This window comes from Ursus arctos, unplaced genomic scaffold, assembly GCF_023065955.2.
Source record: "Ursus arctos isolate Adak ecotype North America unplaced genomic scaffold, UrsArc2.0 scaffold_18, whole genome shotgun sequence".
Taxonomy (NCBI): Eukaryota; Metazoa; Chordata; class Mammalia; order Carnivora; family Ursidae; genus Ursus; species Ursus arctos.
Genome location: NW_026622852.1, coordinates 15,456,323 through 15,472,027, shown reverse-complemented (window position 1 = coordinate 15,472,027; position 15,705 = coordinate 15,456,323). Strand labels below are relative to the sequence as shown.

At 42.7% G+C, this 15,705-nt stretch overlaps 1 long non-coding RNA gene across 2 annotated transcripts in view; it reads right to left on the bottom strand.

Moving 5' to 3' along the window:
* Window positions 1-15,705, bottom strand: part of LOC113260572 (uncharacterized) — an 83,678-nt gene that overhangs the window by 54,856 nt on the left and 13,117 nt on the right. For both annotated transcript variants that reach the window (XR_008959888.1, XR_003318025.4), the window contains exon 2: window positions 13,171-13,283. This is a non-coding gene — a long non-coding RNA (uncharacterized LOC113260572). The remainder of the gene's footprint in view (window positions 1-13,170; window positions 13,284-15,705) is intronic.

The window sequence follows — 15,705 nt, the reverse complement described above, 5'->3', positions numbered from 1 at the left end:
TGCATCCCTATAGTTTCCATGGTTTGATTGTTCAGCATTTCTCATTTTACCTAAACTAGTTCAAGATGGGTTTAGTCACTTGTAACCAACAGAGATGTGACTCACACAACAGAGAAATTTTGTTTTCCCTTGAAAATGTTTATCGTTGTATAGTATAAAAATATCCAAGGCCACATTGTTCATAACAGCAAAAATAAATAAAATGAAAACAACCCAAACATCTACAATGGTAGAATAAATTATAGCAAAGTCATCCAATGGAATATTATAAATTACATAATGTATAAACTACATAAATTACAGCTAACATGTCAATAATGATAAATGTCAAAATAAAATATTGGGAAACTAGTAAGTTCTAGAAGAATTCATGCGATAAGATTCCATTCACATCAAGTTCAAAAACAAGTACAACTAAACCATGTATTATCTAGAGATACAGAGATGGAAAACCTAAAGAAAAATAGGTAATGATTTACACATTGTTTGCTTCTAGAGGTAAGGGGGGGTGTGACTGGAGAGGACCACATAGAAGAAGAAAACACCAAAAAGTACATCTTCATCTGTGTACACCATGCAGTCTAAGATGCCTGAAAATCCATGTCAGAACCACAGTCCTATTAGAGATTGAAACTTAATGGTTTTCAACTTCCACTCACCCAAGGGATAGTACCAGAAGACATTCGCAGATTCGCAGCCACAGACAAGAATGTACTTGGTTAGTATCAGGCACCCAGTGGATCCCATACTAATGAATATAAGGTGTTTAGTTACCTGATATCACATAATTAGCCCAACATTTAAGGAAAAACGATTGATTGATATGTGCATCTTAGTAGAGAAAATAATAAACAGTGGATCAAGTGTCAGCTTTAAGCTATTCTAACTAGGGTCTATTCACAAAAGAAGAGAATTGTGGGATTCATCAAGTACCCTGGCCATCATCTCATTCACCTATTTAGTTTACAGCTGAAGAAGGAAAAGCTCAGGGAGGTTATTTGAACTCTTCAGGGTCAACAGTGACTTTGTGGTGGAGTCAGGACTAGAACAGAAGTTAGGATGGAAGCTGCAGAAAGTGTCCTGCTATTGGTGTTACAGACCAAGTACAAGGGAAGACGGGACTAGAAGGGCAAGTGAGTGAGATGAGGTATGGAAAATCCAGCACTGGTTTCCTTTCAAAGGAGCAGAGGAGCTGGAATCCATTGAAGCCCCCCATGGATATAGGCCTAACACACCACTTTTTGAGTAACACCTTTGAATGAACTCTTCTGGGGATAAATTCCTGGGAAGAAGATCTACTCAGCTAATTCTCATAGCAGAAAATATCTCATAAGCAATTTCAGGGAAATTTCTGTCTCAAGCTCATTCTCATCTCTATCACCGGCATCTAACGCACTTGGTGGGTTTCGAATACCGTACTTGCTCGTATGTGATTAGTTTTCTCTTGAGTCATGTTTATCCCTGGCCAATCACCAATCTAAGGCTAAGTTCACAATTATTCCTTCACTAAGCACTCCCGGGGATGAAGGCTCTCTCTAGTAGGCACTAGAAATTTGATGCAAAGTGTTTAATCAAACTCCATCTACCCTGTCCAATCATGGGAGACAGTGACTTATTGAAAAAAAGAACATACCAACCAGAAGGAACTCGATGCAGACAATGTCCCTCAACCCTTTTGTCACAAGACAATTAAATAAAAGCTCATAAAGAACCTTTGCTTGCTTCGGAACTTTATCAGCTTGAGCCCAGCTGATAGGGAAAGTAGGTCTTATGGCTGAACTCTTGAACCAGGAAAGGATCAGTCCAAAGTTTCTGTCAGGTGACGTGACCTACAAAAAATATTTCCACTCCTTGGCTTATCTTTATGACCGACGAATGATTGCCTCTTACTTGCTCTATACACTGGAAAATGTGGTTAAATTGCTGAAGCTGTCCCAAATAAGAAGATTCCTTCTGGGGGGAAAAAAACTCATCCCCTAATGCAAGGTTTAATTAATGAAAAAGTAGCCTAGATGAGGCTACTTTTTTGGGAGGAGGGGGGAGTCTGATGTTTAATGGTTTGGGAGCTTTTTGAACAAGCGAAAACACCTCTAAAAAGAAACCAGACCCTTCTCTAACTTTTATATCCCTACTTGTTGCCAATCCGCAGTGTGTGTATCCGCTCATAACAAGAGAGTATGACCTCACCAGTTATTCACTCACTACCATCCACCAATTTAATGAGTTTCACTGGAAATTCCCATTTTAGGGGAAATTTCTAAATTATAAAATAACTCTTTTTTGTTACTTATAATGAAAAACTTGAATTGTAATCAAAGTATAGTGGATAGTTTCTCTAAAGGAATAATTCAGTGCGCAAAGCCAAGTGTAAGCCTCCCTATTTATTAAAGGAAGCTAGATCTAAGATCCTCCCACGGGACCGTGACCCAACTACGAGAGCATCCAGTGACCTTATGCATTGGCATAGCTTAACCAACTTCTAACTCAGAGACTGACAGCAAAAGGTGAAGTTAATAACTAGCTGCTGAATGACCAAGCAATGCACACAGAGTCCAAACAGCTAGAGTGATATCCTCTTCTCAAGTGATTTATTGTCTGAAACACTGAGTTCAATGGAGCACCCACTACATCTAAAGGCAACAGTCAATGGACAAAAGCTGTTTGATCAAATGTCAACCTCCGTAGTCCATTGGGAGAGGCAGGAATTTACTCAAAACGTAGCATCAGAAGAAAGTTACTTTTCAAAAATTAACCATTTTCTAAAGAAAACAGAGAAGGAAAGAGATAGAAAGTGCAAACAAGTAAATAACAGTAAATACATCCATCAGACAAGGTCGCGGCCATTTTTTTAATCTCAGAAATTATTCCAGTTTAGATAAAATAATTTGAAAAGATAAATATTTTCATGGGTGGAAAAACTAGGTTTTGGGGGTTGTCTGTTGGTTTCGTTTTGTTTGTTTTCGTTAACTTTCCTATGGAGGGCCGGTTTGTGCCTCCGACCTTGACTCGGCAATAGATTCAAGTCCCTAATCGGAGATATGGAATGCTGTCTCTAATGACATATCCTTTCTCTGTCCTTTAAAGCACATATTGTTTCCCCCAAAGGAACTTTGCCATGAAACTAAATGACACAGTCAATAAGGACCTCAGAGAGAGACCCTCCCTCCCCAGGCAGCCTGAAGACCATATTAGAGCCGCAGTCAGTCATCCTTTATGAGAACCAACAAATTGTATGTGTAGTTCCAGTGCTGGGTGGAGGAAGCAAGGACAGCAGAAAGCAGCCTCAGATCATCCTCCCAAGGCCCCTGATGTGGAAGGAACAATCGCCGAGTACACACAAACGATCATTGTAATCCCCGGTACGAGGGCTTGGGGTGTGGGAAAGGAAGCTCGGCCCAGAATTTGAAAGCTAGAATAGCAAGGTAAGAGATCTGAGAGCTTCAAGAGGAGTCTGTTTTGTTTGTTTTTAGTCTAGACTGAGAGTGCAAGGACTTAGGAAATATGCATTAAGTTAGAAGACACCCTGGGGTTGTTTTCTTTCTCCACTTGGAGGCCTGAGTAATAGTGCACATGCCAGGGCTTGCACCAAAGCTGACTAATGGCTGTAGACATGCCCTCCCTTTCTCTCCACATCCAATCAGTCACCAAGGATGACTGCCACTCGCTTCTTTGGACCTCCTCCACCTTTCCCACACTACTTGTGTCTGCAATAATAGATCAGATATCTCAATATTTCTCACCTGGATTAGAGCCCCTGATCCATTTGCCATATTGCTTTTGAAAGAACAGGTTTAAGGCTGCCTAGTTTAAAAATTCTTCAGTGGCTTCCAATAGCCTTCAGGTTAAAATCCAAACTGTCCTAATATACAAGTTCTGCTAAAGACAATTACTATGGTTCACATCCTGTCGTTGCTATTTAGCAACCTGGGAAAGTTGCTTAACCTCTTTGATCCTCGATTTCGTCATCTATAAAATAGGATAACAATCGTCATTCTTCATGGGTTTGTTGTTAAGATCAATGAGATACTCCTTTCAAAGAGATTAGCGCTGCTTAGTTTTCCGTAACTTTTGGCTATCATTGCTATTATTATTTTACCAGCTTACTATTAGTTTCAAAAGCCCTCCCCACCTTGGCCCCTTCCTCCATTCCAGTTACGTATCTTGCTACTAGCCCATTAGTAACCACAGGTTTTGTATCTGAAGGACCCACTTTGTGCCAGAACCCAATGCCAAAGGATTTACATATATTTTTTAATCATTCACAACTCCACTTGATCATTATTAGCATGCTCATGTTACAGATAAGGAAACCGAGACTCAAAAAAGTTAAGGAGCACCTGGGTGGCTCAGTGGGTTAAGTGTCTGACTCTTGATGTTGGCTCAGGTCATGATCTCAGGGTCATGAGACGGAGCCAAGAATTTGGTCCCGTGCTCAGCATGGAGTCTGCCTGAGATTCTCTCCCTCTCCCTCTGCCCCTCCCCACACGGGTGCATGGGCACACACTCTCTCTCTCTCTCAAATAAGTAAATTAAATAAATCTTAAAAAAAAAAAAAAAGTTAAGCAACTTGACCAAAGTAACCCAACTATGAAGTGGTGGAGCCCATAGTTGAAATCAAAGTCCATCATACTCCAAATCTGTTTTTTTAAGGACTCCACTCAGCTGCATGTATCCACCTTATTTCCCGCCACCCCCCCCCAAATTGCTGAAGTGATATTTCTGGTCCTACATGCGTTTCCAGAGCCTCACCACTTCTCCATCAAGAGGTGGAATCTACATCATCTCCCCTTGAACGGGGGCAGCACCTGTGGTTGCCTCAACTAATTGAGTCTGGCACAAGTCAAGCTATGTGATTTCCGAGGCCGGATCATAAAAAGAAATGAAGTGTCTGTCTGGCAATCTCTTCTAGAGGTGCCCCTCTGGAGGCCTAAGCTGCCGTTAAGAAGGTCAGCTACCAGCAGCTGCCGTGCTGGAGAGACCAGGAGAAGAGATCTCATAACGATGGAGACGCATGAGGAGCCCCAGCCACCAGCCATATTTCAAGCATCTCTGGCAGTCGCTTCGTGGAATAGAAAGGAGCGGTCCTCACCAAGCCCTCCCCAAATGGCAGATTTGTGAAGGAAAGACATGGCCATGATTATTGACGCCACTGAGTTTTGCAGGGCTTTGTTATGCCCTAATAGAAAACCAGATCAGCCACGGAAACCTCCAACGCTGTTTAATCACTTTCATTTCCCCTGAAAACACACCTCTCACAGTCCTCGCACAAGTGATCACTTTTGCCTACAAATCACCACCAGCCCACGATGCCCCAGCCAGCACACACACACACCCTCATTTAAAGAGTGGCTTGGCTTTCTATAGTCATTGTAAGTATTGTAGTTTTAGTCATCTTCCCCAAATTTGGAAGTGAGTGGTTAAGGACCCAAACTTCTAGTCGAAATGTCTAGGCTTAAACTTTTTTTGTTCACTGCTTCTAAGCTGTAGGACTTAATCTCTCCAAACCTGTTTCTACAAAAGGGAGTGATAACCAAACCCCTATCTTGGTATTACAGGGATTCATTTATAGCTCCTAGCAAAGTTCCTGGTATTTAGTAAGAGTTCAATACGTGTTGCTGTAATTAGAGCATTAATTATACTGCATTGCAATTATCTGGGGGTTTTTTGTTTGTTTGTTTCCTCTTCTAAGCAAGAACAGTGTATGCTCAATGCCTTGGCACCTAAGATATGCAAAAACATTTTTGCTAAATGTAGAAACAAATAAATGAATAAAGAAGCCAACAAAGGAAGGAGGAAATGCACAGGTATATATGATCTAGTCTCCTTTCAACTCCTCAGATCTAGCGTGTAAGAGGGGCAAAGTGAGGGGTACCTGGGTGACCCAGTTGGTTAAGCGTCTGCCTTTGGATCAGGTCATAATCTCGGGGTCCTGGGATCAAGCCCCACACTGGGCTCCTTCCTCAGCAGGGAGTCTGCTTCTCCCTCTGCCTCTGCCCCTCCCCCTGCTTATGCTCTCTCTCTTCCTCTCTCTCTCAAATAAACTTTTTAAATCTTTAAAAAAAAAAAAAGAGGGGTAAAATGATAGAGATCTCCAGTCCCATGGGAAGCAGTTTGGGCGCTGGTTGCGTGCTCGTCTTCATGTCGGGACCAATTCTCTTTTCCTAGCGGCAGCGGAGTACCACAGCCATTATTTGTGACACTCCCTCCTACCCCAGGTCGGCAGAGAGCATCCTCCCTTGGCCAGGTGAACCTTTTTGCTCCTGACATTCCAAACCAGAAGCCAGGCCTATAAGGAAAACCAGAGCCCAAATCTCAGATGGCCTCCAACTGCAGATTCTCTTTCCTCCTCTATTTTACAGCCTGCCATCAAAATGCCTGACCTTGCCAAGTAAAACCCAGTTAATCTTTTACAATGTCATTCCCCTTTATGGACTCCACGATATGGCAATGCCATATGGTGGCAATGCGCTGGAAGGGACTCTGCTCTTACCTGACAAGCAGGTTTATGCTGCACTTGGCAAATAATGTCCCTCGTGCCTCATGCATGACATCTCCCCACTGATTCCTGCTCAACCTAGTGAAATTCAGAGAAATTGCTAAACAGCAACACAGCTTTCATGAAAAAGGTGAGACGTCTACACTTAATTTTCATTTTCAGGGGCGCCTGGGTAGCGTAGTCGTTAAACGTCTGCCTTCGGCTCAGGGCGTGATCCCGGAGTTGCAGGATCGAGTCCCACATCGGGCTCCTCTGCTGGGAGCCTGCTTCTTCCTCTCCCACTCCCCTGCTGTGTTCCCTCTCTCGCTGGCTGTCTCTCTGTCACATAAATAAATTTTTAAAAATCTAAAAAAAATCTGATTTTCATTTTTGCTGTAGAATTTACATATATGCATATTTATACATAAAATTATCCTTATAGCAGCTAACAATCTGTGGATATGGGGGCTCAGCTCCACCAACAGCTGTTGGAACTCAGCACTATCCTAGAACACCAGTGCCACTCCGGAGCACCTTGATTTCAATATCCAGAAAACCTCAATGCCCCAGGGAGTCCTTCAGTATGCCCTCCTGGCTCGCCATAAGAGTAAAAGTTTAAATATTTATTAAATGAGTAAAATTCAGGGTGTTGGCTGTCTATAGCCATAAATTGCTTTAAAAGCAAATGTGGACTTTGGCTTATTGTTATTATTGTAGATTCTAAGCTTCTCATAAGTTTAATCATTTCTGCATTCTTTCTCCAGAAGGAGCTCTCTCAAGTCTGCTGAAGGTTAAAAAGATTTCTGAGGTCTGCTGGAAGTTCAAGATTTCTGAGGCGTGGCACCGCATTCTCTGATTGGGCCGCTGCTCTCGAACGATGTGGGCCTTTTGCTGTTGACTCACCAGAGGGCAGCAGCTTTGCAGCTTGATGTCAGCTCGCAAGAATGTCAGACACTTCTCTTTGCCAGCCACCCCCCCACCCAACCCCCAGGAGTAGCCCAGAATTAAGTAAAGCTGTTTGGGTTCGCCTCAGACCAGCCTCCTGGTTGGGCTTCTTGCTGCCCTGGTTACCATGCTCCAGCAAAGAAAATCCCCACCACATCTCAGCAGGGGGACAATAAACTTTTCTAGCTATGTGTCTCTGGGGATACCAATGTAATTGCCTGATGAAGGTTCGGACATTTGGAGGATTGGGTATATTTGGGCTTCTGGGTACGGTTTTCTGGGTGCTCCTCTTCAACACACACACACACACACACACACGCACACACAGGTCTTTTCTAGAAGGAAAACAGCACAATACAGAAAGAAACTTGCAAACAGGCACTAGCAAAATTTCTAGATTCTTAATGGGTTATGTGTTGTGTGTACTCGTGGTATTTGGTCTATCTCAGTTCCCCCCACATTTCCGACTGTCTCAACTGAAGCCTCAGATCTAGTTCTAGCCTAGCTTGGACTATCCCCGATGTCCTTTCTGCCCTAACGGTCTGTGTTTGCATGAAATTTAACAACTAAGAGCTTTCTGAGAGGAGTAGCTTCTTGACGATACTCATGAGACCCAGCCGGGTTATCTGCCCACAGTGGGGAGTCCTAGCTCCATGAGTACCTATTTTTATATGTGACCTACTTTCACATCTCATCTCCCCTCTAAGAGAGGAGAGTCTTAGTCCTATGTTAATTAAAATGTTCATATTTGTTGCATTTTTTTCATGGTTCTTGTGGTTTGGGGCAACTGAAAGCAGCCAACAGATAGTAGACTGTATACCCACTTAAGGTCATCGTGGCTAAGATCAAGCGAGCAATTAAATCAGTATAGCTAAGCCAAGGTGAAATCGATGGATCACAGAAACTAAGTCTGCCCTAATTCCACTTCCTAAAGTGTGGGGATCCTAGAGCTTAAGGCTGCTTGATTCCCTTGGTACACTAATAGTTGAGGCAAAACCTTTCTCTGCGATCTTGCCCTCCTTCCATTTCTCTAACCTGATGGATGGCACCAGCCTCCACTCCCCATTCTACTTGAATGTCCTCCAGGATTCTCCAGTTTGCTTACTGTAAGCTCAAACGTGGTCCCTAAAAAGATATGCCCATGTTAAGACATGGGAATGTGACCTTATTTGGAAATGTTAAGGATCTGGAGGTAAGATCATTCTAGATGATCCAAGTAGGCCCTGAATCCAATGGCACGTATCTTTATAAGAAACACAGAGGATGGGGTGCCTGGGTGGCTCAGTCAGTTAAGCCTCTGACTCTTGGTTTTGGTGCAGGTCATGATCTCAGGGTCATGAGATTGAGCCCCGTGTCAGGCTCCACGCTCAGCACAGAGTCTGCTTGAAGAGTCTCTCCCCCTAGCCCTCCCCCCGCCCCACCCTCTTTCTTTCTCTCTCAAATAAATAAATAAATCTTTAAAAAAAACAAGAGGAGAGACACAAGGGAGAAGAGTACAACGCCATATAAAGATGGAGGCGGAATTGGAGTCACAGGCCAAGGAACTCCTGGAGCCACCAAAAGCCGGAAGCGGAAGAGGTGGAATGGATTCTCCTCTAGAGTCTCTGTGGGGAGCACAGCTCCTGCCAACATTTTGATTTTGGACTTCCTATGTCCAGAACTGTGAGTACATCTCGGTTGTTTCAAAGCAACCGAGTTTGGGTAAGCAGCCATGGAAAACAAATACAGTTATAAACTCAAACGCCTTACAGAAATCAGACAGGTAGTGAAACGAGCAAGCAGTCCGGGTGGGGAAATCATGTTTTTAGCATCTCGTATAATTTTTCATTAACTAAAATGGATACTCTCACAGGCAGTGACACAACAGAAAGTACAAGCTGTCTTTAGCCAAAGTAAGAACAAATGTCCTAGCCAAAAGAAGTATCCATCACCCAGATCCACCTAATTGCTACCATATGAAAACATGAACCCAGCATTACCACATCTTCCCATTTTTATTGGATTTTTATTTTAAATCTCCTGCATTTTAAGTGTAGGTTCAAAAACCAAATGGGCAAACTGCACACTGGGGGCCCGAGCAAATGTGTTTGAGGACTGAAGTATGACCACAAGTGGCCAGCTGCAGGGAGCACACTGACCCTTCTAACAGTATTTAAGGTATGTGCCATCGACAGTTCATGACAAAATCAAAAACAAGGCCTTGTTTTTCCTCCTCCTCAACCTGGTCTGGCAGCCCAGGCCACTTATGTTCAAAATCCTTCTCATCGTTGGTGTAGGCAGAGAGAAATATTCTGTTGAACCCTGAGATTGTATATCTCCTTCCTCCTTCTAGGCCTCTCCTCTTAGTTTCTGGATGGTAGCTTAATTTGTACTGTGACCATTTAGAATCTAGAAGTCGTGTGTGTGTGTGTGTGTGTGTGTGTGCGCGTGTGTGTGTGTTGAAGAGGATTATGGATAGCTACTTTGCAGTGTGATGCATGATTACTTTAGAAGGAAAAACAAAATAAAATTACTCAACAGGGAAAATTAAAATTCAAAAGCCCCACTTTTCTATGCTTATTTTATCCCAAAGCGTTAAAATATATTTTACTAAAAGGATTGGTATTTAGGTCAGATAAAACTGAAGATATAAAACTGACACATAATATTGATGCAGTCTCTGTATTTACTTTACTAAAGGTTGCTACTTCTGTGATCATTTATCAAATCTCTAGAGCTACCAATTTCCCAGTTTCGGGCAGTAAGTGTCCCGCAGAGCACTATACAGTGAGACATAGTTCCACCAGATCGAATTTTTCAGTCTGCCTATGAAAGTAATTAGGAAGATAGTTAGGAGCTTTGAAAGTGCTACCGAAATAAATTTCATGTGAAGATTTATATTGTAACTTTTGTTTGAGTCCGTAGTGAAGAAAGAAAGTTATAATCGGGGGCGCCTGGGTGGCGCAGTCATTAAGCGTCTGCCTTTGGCTCAGGGTGTGATCCCGGAGTCCTGGGATCGAGCCCCACATCAGGCTCCTCCACTGTGAGCCTGCTTCTTCCTCTCCCACTCCCCCTGCCTGTGTTCCCTCTCTCACTGGCTGTCTCTCTATCAAATAAATAAATAAATAATAATAAATCTTTTTAAAAAATCAGGAAAAAAAAAGAATAAAGAAAGTTATAATCAATTTTCATTATTAATCTCTGTGTTCTCATGGAATAACTATAAAAATAAACAGGACAGACTTTGGAAGGGTCCCTCTAAAAGGTATAAGAATTTAAAAGATTTTCAGAAGTAGAAAGAGAAGTGAGTTTCCTTACTGGTGGAGACTTTTCCTTAGTCAAATTAAAGTTAAGGACACAAAGAACTCTTACAACTCGATAAGAAGAAGACAACCCAATTTCAAAATGGGAAAAAGATTTACATAGACATTTCACCAAAGAAGATGTATAAATGGTTTATAAGCACACGACAGTGTGTTGAACATCATGAGTCATTAGAGAAATGCACATAAACCTATTATGAGGGACCACTTCATACCCCCTAGGATCAAGTCCGTCAAAAAGATAGACACGGACAAGTGTTGGTAAGGATACGCAGAAGCAGGAGCCCTCCTTCATATGTTGTTGGTAAGGATGCATGGCGATACAGCCACGTTGGGAAACAGTTTGACAGTTTCTTGTAGAATTAAATATTAATTTCCGTACAACATAGCCATCCTACTCCTAGGTGTCCACTGAAGAGAAATGAAAAAATACTTCCACACGAAGACCTGAACATGTTCATAACAGCATTATAATAGCCAATAATAATAGCTACATGATAGCCAAAATTAGCAACAACTGAAACGTCCATTAACTGGTGAATGGATATACAAAATTATGTACAGCCATTCGATAGCATATTATTCAACCATAAAAAAGAATGAAACACTGATATATACAACAACATTTATAAACCCGAAAAACATACTCAATGAAAAAAGCCAGACACAAAACACCACATATTATATGATTTCATTTATATGCATTGGCCCAAAAAGATAAAGTCATAAAAACAGAAAGTTGATTAGTGGTTGCCTGTGGCTGGGGTGGGGGGAGGGGGATACCTAATGGGAATGAGGGTCTTCCTGGGATGATGAAAAGGCTCTAAAACTATTGTGGTTATGGTTACACAACTCAGTAAGTTTGTTAGAAGTCATCAGATGGTGCGCTTAAAATGGGTGAATTTATGGTAAGTTAAATTTCAATAAAGTTGTTTTAAAAAGTTAGAGAATCCTTAAAAGAAGAAAACCTGACACACAAAGCACTCTCTCTTTTATCCTATAACCAATCTGTCAACAAATTTGTCAATCATTCCTACCAAATACCTCTTATTTTTTATCATTTTATGTATTTCAAGTGCATAATACATAGTTCAAAATATAACATGTACAAAATAGAACACAATGAAAAATTGTTCTTCCACTATTTTCCCAGCCACCAAATTCCCCTCCTTGGAAGCAATCATTGTTACCAGTTTCTTGTGTGTCTTTCTAGAAACATTTTATGCATCTCTAGAAATACGTATGTGTGTGTATTCTACCCCCAACACACACACACACACACACACACACCCTTTTTCCCCACAACTTGCAGCATATTATACAGTGTTCACACATTTCTTTTTTTTTCTTAATAATCAATAACATATCAGGATCTAAATACCGCTTAAATCTTTTCCCTTTTTATCACCCCACTGCCAGAGACCTGGATAGGACCCTGAGCACCTCTTGCTTGGACCACTGTATTTCATTTAATTTGAGATGCCATAGGTTATAAGACATACAGGTATTTGGGAACCCTTAAGAGAGAAAAAAATGCTGCAAATTAAATTATGACATAAAATTCACTATAAGTTACATCTCAACTTCAGGGGGAAAAAACCATAATGTTAAAAAAGTACATATATACACACAAACAAGTAAACAATAAAATATGGTAACATTGCTCCAACCAGTCCTCCAACATCAACCCTGGCCCCTTTTCAGTTCATCATCTCCTGCCAGAATGATTTTTCTAAGCTCGAAGTTTAGTCTTTTCATGCCTCTACTAAGAATCATTTATGGCTTCCCGTTGCTACAGGATGAAGTCCGAATAACTCAGTGTGACAAGTGTCAGTGTTACAAGACCCTTCCCTTTCCTGGCCTTGTTTCTTTCCACACGCTGTAGGCATGCCCAACTATTGACCCTTTCTCAAATGTAGTGTCCTTTCAGAACTCTGTGCTTTGGTACATCTTGTCCCCTCTTGCCCGGAATGCACTTGACCCTCACTGGGAGGACCTAACTAAATACCATTTGTCCTCCAAGACTCATCTCCGGGAAAACTGCCATGAACTTCCCCAGTTCGATGAAACGTCCTTTATGCCCTGCCACCCTCCCTGTGCTTCATTCCATCCAAAGCACCCCCTGCCCAGTATTGGGCTTCATTGCTCTCTTGCCTGTCTTCACGACTCTTACTTTTCTCACATCAACAAGGATTGTCACAGTGCCTCGTCCATGGCAGGTATTCAATAAATATTTATTGACTGGATGTGTACTTTGGCTCCTGGATGGAATGAACACATCTGCAATCACGAAGGTGTGGTCAGCTTATTGTAGGGAAAAGTACTCTGGATCTGAAGTCAGAGCTTGCTGGTGGCCGGCTCTGACACTTCCAACTCTCTGGGCTTAGTTTGGTCAGCTCACGTTTCTAAGGCTTGGTCTCCTCATCTCAAAACGATGAACAGTCTTACCTGCCTAGAAGGGCAGCTGAAGGGATTGCGGTAGGGAAGTAACTGGCGCTCTAAACACGACAGCTTCAATGAGTGACTGGAAGATCCGACGCTGCTGGAAGGTTTTGTATACCCTGAAAGCAAACACAGCAGTAAACACATGCTGTAATACCGAATGGACTTTGTTTTCCTGCTCTTATTTTATATTATGTAAAATAACAAGTCATGCCTCTTGACAGACCTGAAAAGGTGATAGATACCCTATTTCAGAAATCCAGGTGACAAAAAAACACATGAACCCAATTCTCGCTCGGAGCCTTACCCCAACCTCTATAGGTAATCACCCGTAACAGCTTTTTTCATCCTTCCTGTGTTTTATTTGCAAGACAAATACGAGCAGAGCCAAATACATATTATATCCCCTCCTTTTTATGCAAAATGTGCCATGTTCTACATACAATGTTCTGAACGTTGCTTTTTCCACTTAATATCTAAAGAGAGTCTGTGACCTTCTAAGTTTGCCCTGAAGAATTCCCATCAAGTAGACAAGTCGTGGAAAGAGGGATGCTTTTGCGTCACAGCTCTGAACTATAAGCAAAAGGTAGAAGCCTTGACTCACAGCCTCAACCACAAAGTAACTGTGTGACTAACACAGCCAACCAGCCGCCCGCTGTATCAGGCCACAGGCAAAAAAATTGCAATGGGGCTGAAAGGGATACAAAGATCTCAGTATTACTTCCTTGCGATCCAAAGAACGCTGCAAACAGCACCAACGCCTACTCTTTTCCACCTGTTCTTCATCACGGAAATGATATGCCCCCCAGTGAGCCTTCACCTTGGAAAGAAAAGATTATTTTCAGAACTGTAAATAGCGTCCCTTTGGGGGCTGTGCCTCAGGTTCGGAACAAGAGCCACATTTTTCTTAAAGGCTCTGTCTGTTTAGAAATCGAGAGCTGGTAGTACAAGGGGCTGGTTTGGGCTCCATAAACAGTTCTTATTTCTTTCAGTTTTGTTGATCACATAAATGATGAAATTACAAGTACAAGAATATTAAACGTTCGGCAAAATGAGGATGTTAGAATAATAGCCCTTCCTTTCCCTGGCAAGCTTAATTACGGCTCAGGTTGCCCGCGTCCTCTCTGCCTTCTGACTTCTTTCTTGGGCGTCCATCACCTGAGTTGGTGACCTAAGTCCCACACTCTCATCCGAATGGCCCCAGTTTTTCACTCTGCTCCCCACTCCACGTTCCTGACTGCCCACTGCCCTTCTAGACGTTCTCCACCTGGGCAGGGAAACAGATTATTCTCCATCTCACACCCGGCAAACCATGCCACTCTGACCCCATTTGTCGTGTAAACACACTGCAGGGAATTTAGCAGGATGATTAAGAATGAGCTGGGAAGGGGCGCCTGGGTGGCAAAGCGGTTAAGCGTCTGCCTTCGGCTCAGGGCGTGATCCCGGCGTTATGGGATCGAGCCCCACATCAGGCTCCTCCGCTAGGAGCCTGCTTCTTCCTCTCCCACTCCCCCTGCTTGTGTTCCCTCTCTCACTGGCTGTCTCTCTCTGTCGAATAAATAAAGAAAATCTTAAAAAAAAAAAATGAGCTGGGAAGAGGACAGAAACTTCCTGATGTCTCAGAGGGGATTGCTTCTGACCCACAAGCCCAGCAAGTGGGAGCCTGGGTCGTCTCTCCACACCGGACAGACCACAAACACTGCAAATCCATCAGGCAAAGAAAAATAAGTGCGTGGAGCTCTGGGAGCCAGCAGCAAAGGCCCCGAATCCAACACAGTGAAATGGAAGGAGGGAGGGTGATTCGGACATTCAGGTGAAGCCCAGTAGCAGCTGATTTCTCCACAAAGCAGAAAATTTTAGCACAATGTATTTACTATTGGTGCTTGAACCAGAATAGGAGGAAAGTCTGAGGAATGAGCTGGCGATGGCCGGGTGGAGGAGGGCAGAGGGAACAAGACACGCAAAAGCCTGGAGGCTCTAAGTCTGGAAATAACAGGGCATTTTAATACCTCCAGACAGAACACCGGGCAGCCAAGGCCAGCATCACGGTGAGAGAGAAGGGGCTAGAGAAATGGCCAGCGCTGAAGGCTCTTGTGAGGTCATGGTATGGATCTCGGATTTTGACATGAAGGCACCACTGGGAGCCACTATAGGGTTTTAAACAGAGAATAACGAGATCAGATTTAAGTCATGGGAAGGTCACGCATAGCGTGTAGATCATGGATTCGAGTGCTGCCTCCACGGAACCTACTATATTATATTGTAATAGGCATTAGTCTGTCCCGCTAAACTGTAACCTCAATGAGAGTGGAGAGTATATCTGCTTTCTCATTGTTGTGTCTCCAGCTCCTGGTAAATGCCTGGCACACAGTCATGAATGAATGAATGGATTGATACAGTGGGATCCAGTGTCATTCATCTTTTTGTCTCTGATGCTTATGTAGCCCTTAGCACAATGGAGGTAGTAGATAAAGCTCTGATAAATAAATGAATAAATAAGAACTTCTGCCTCCTTTTCCAGACTTCTCTCCCAACGTTCCC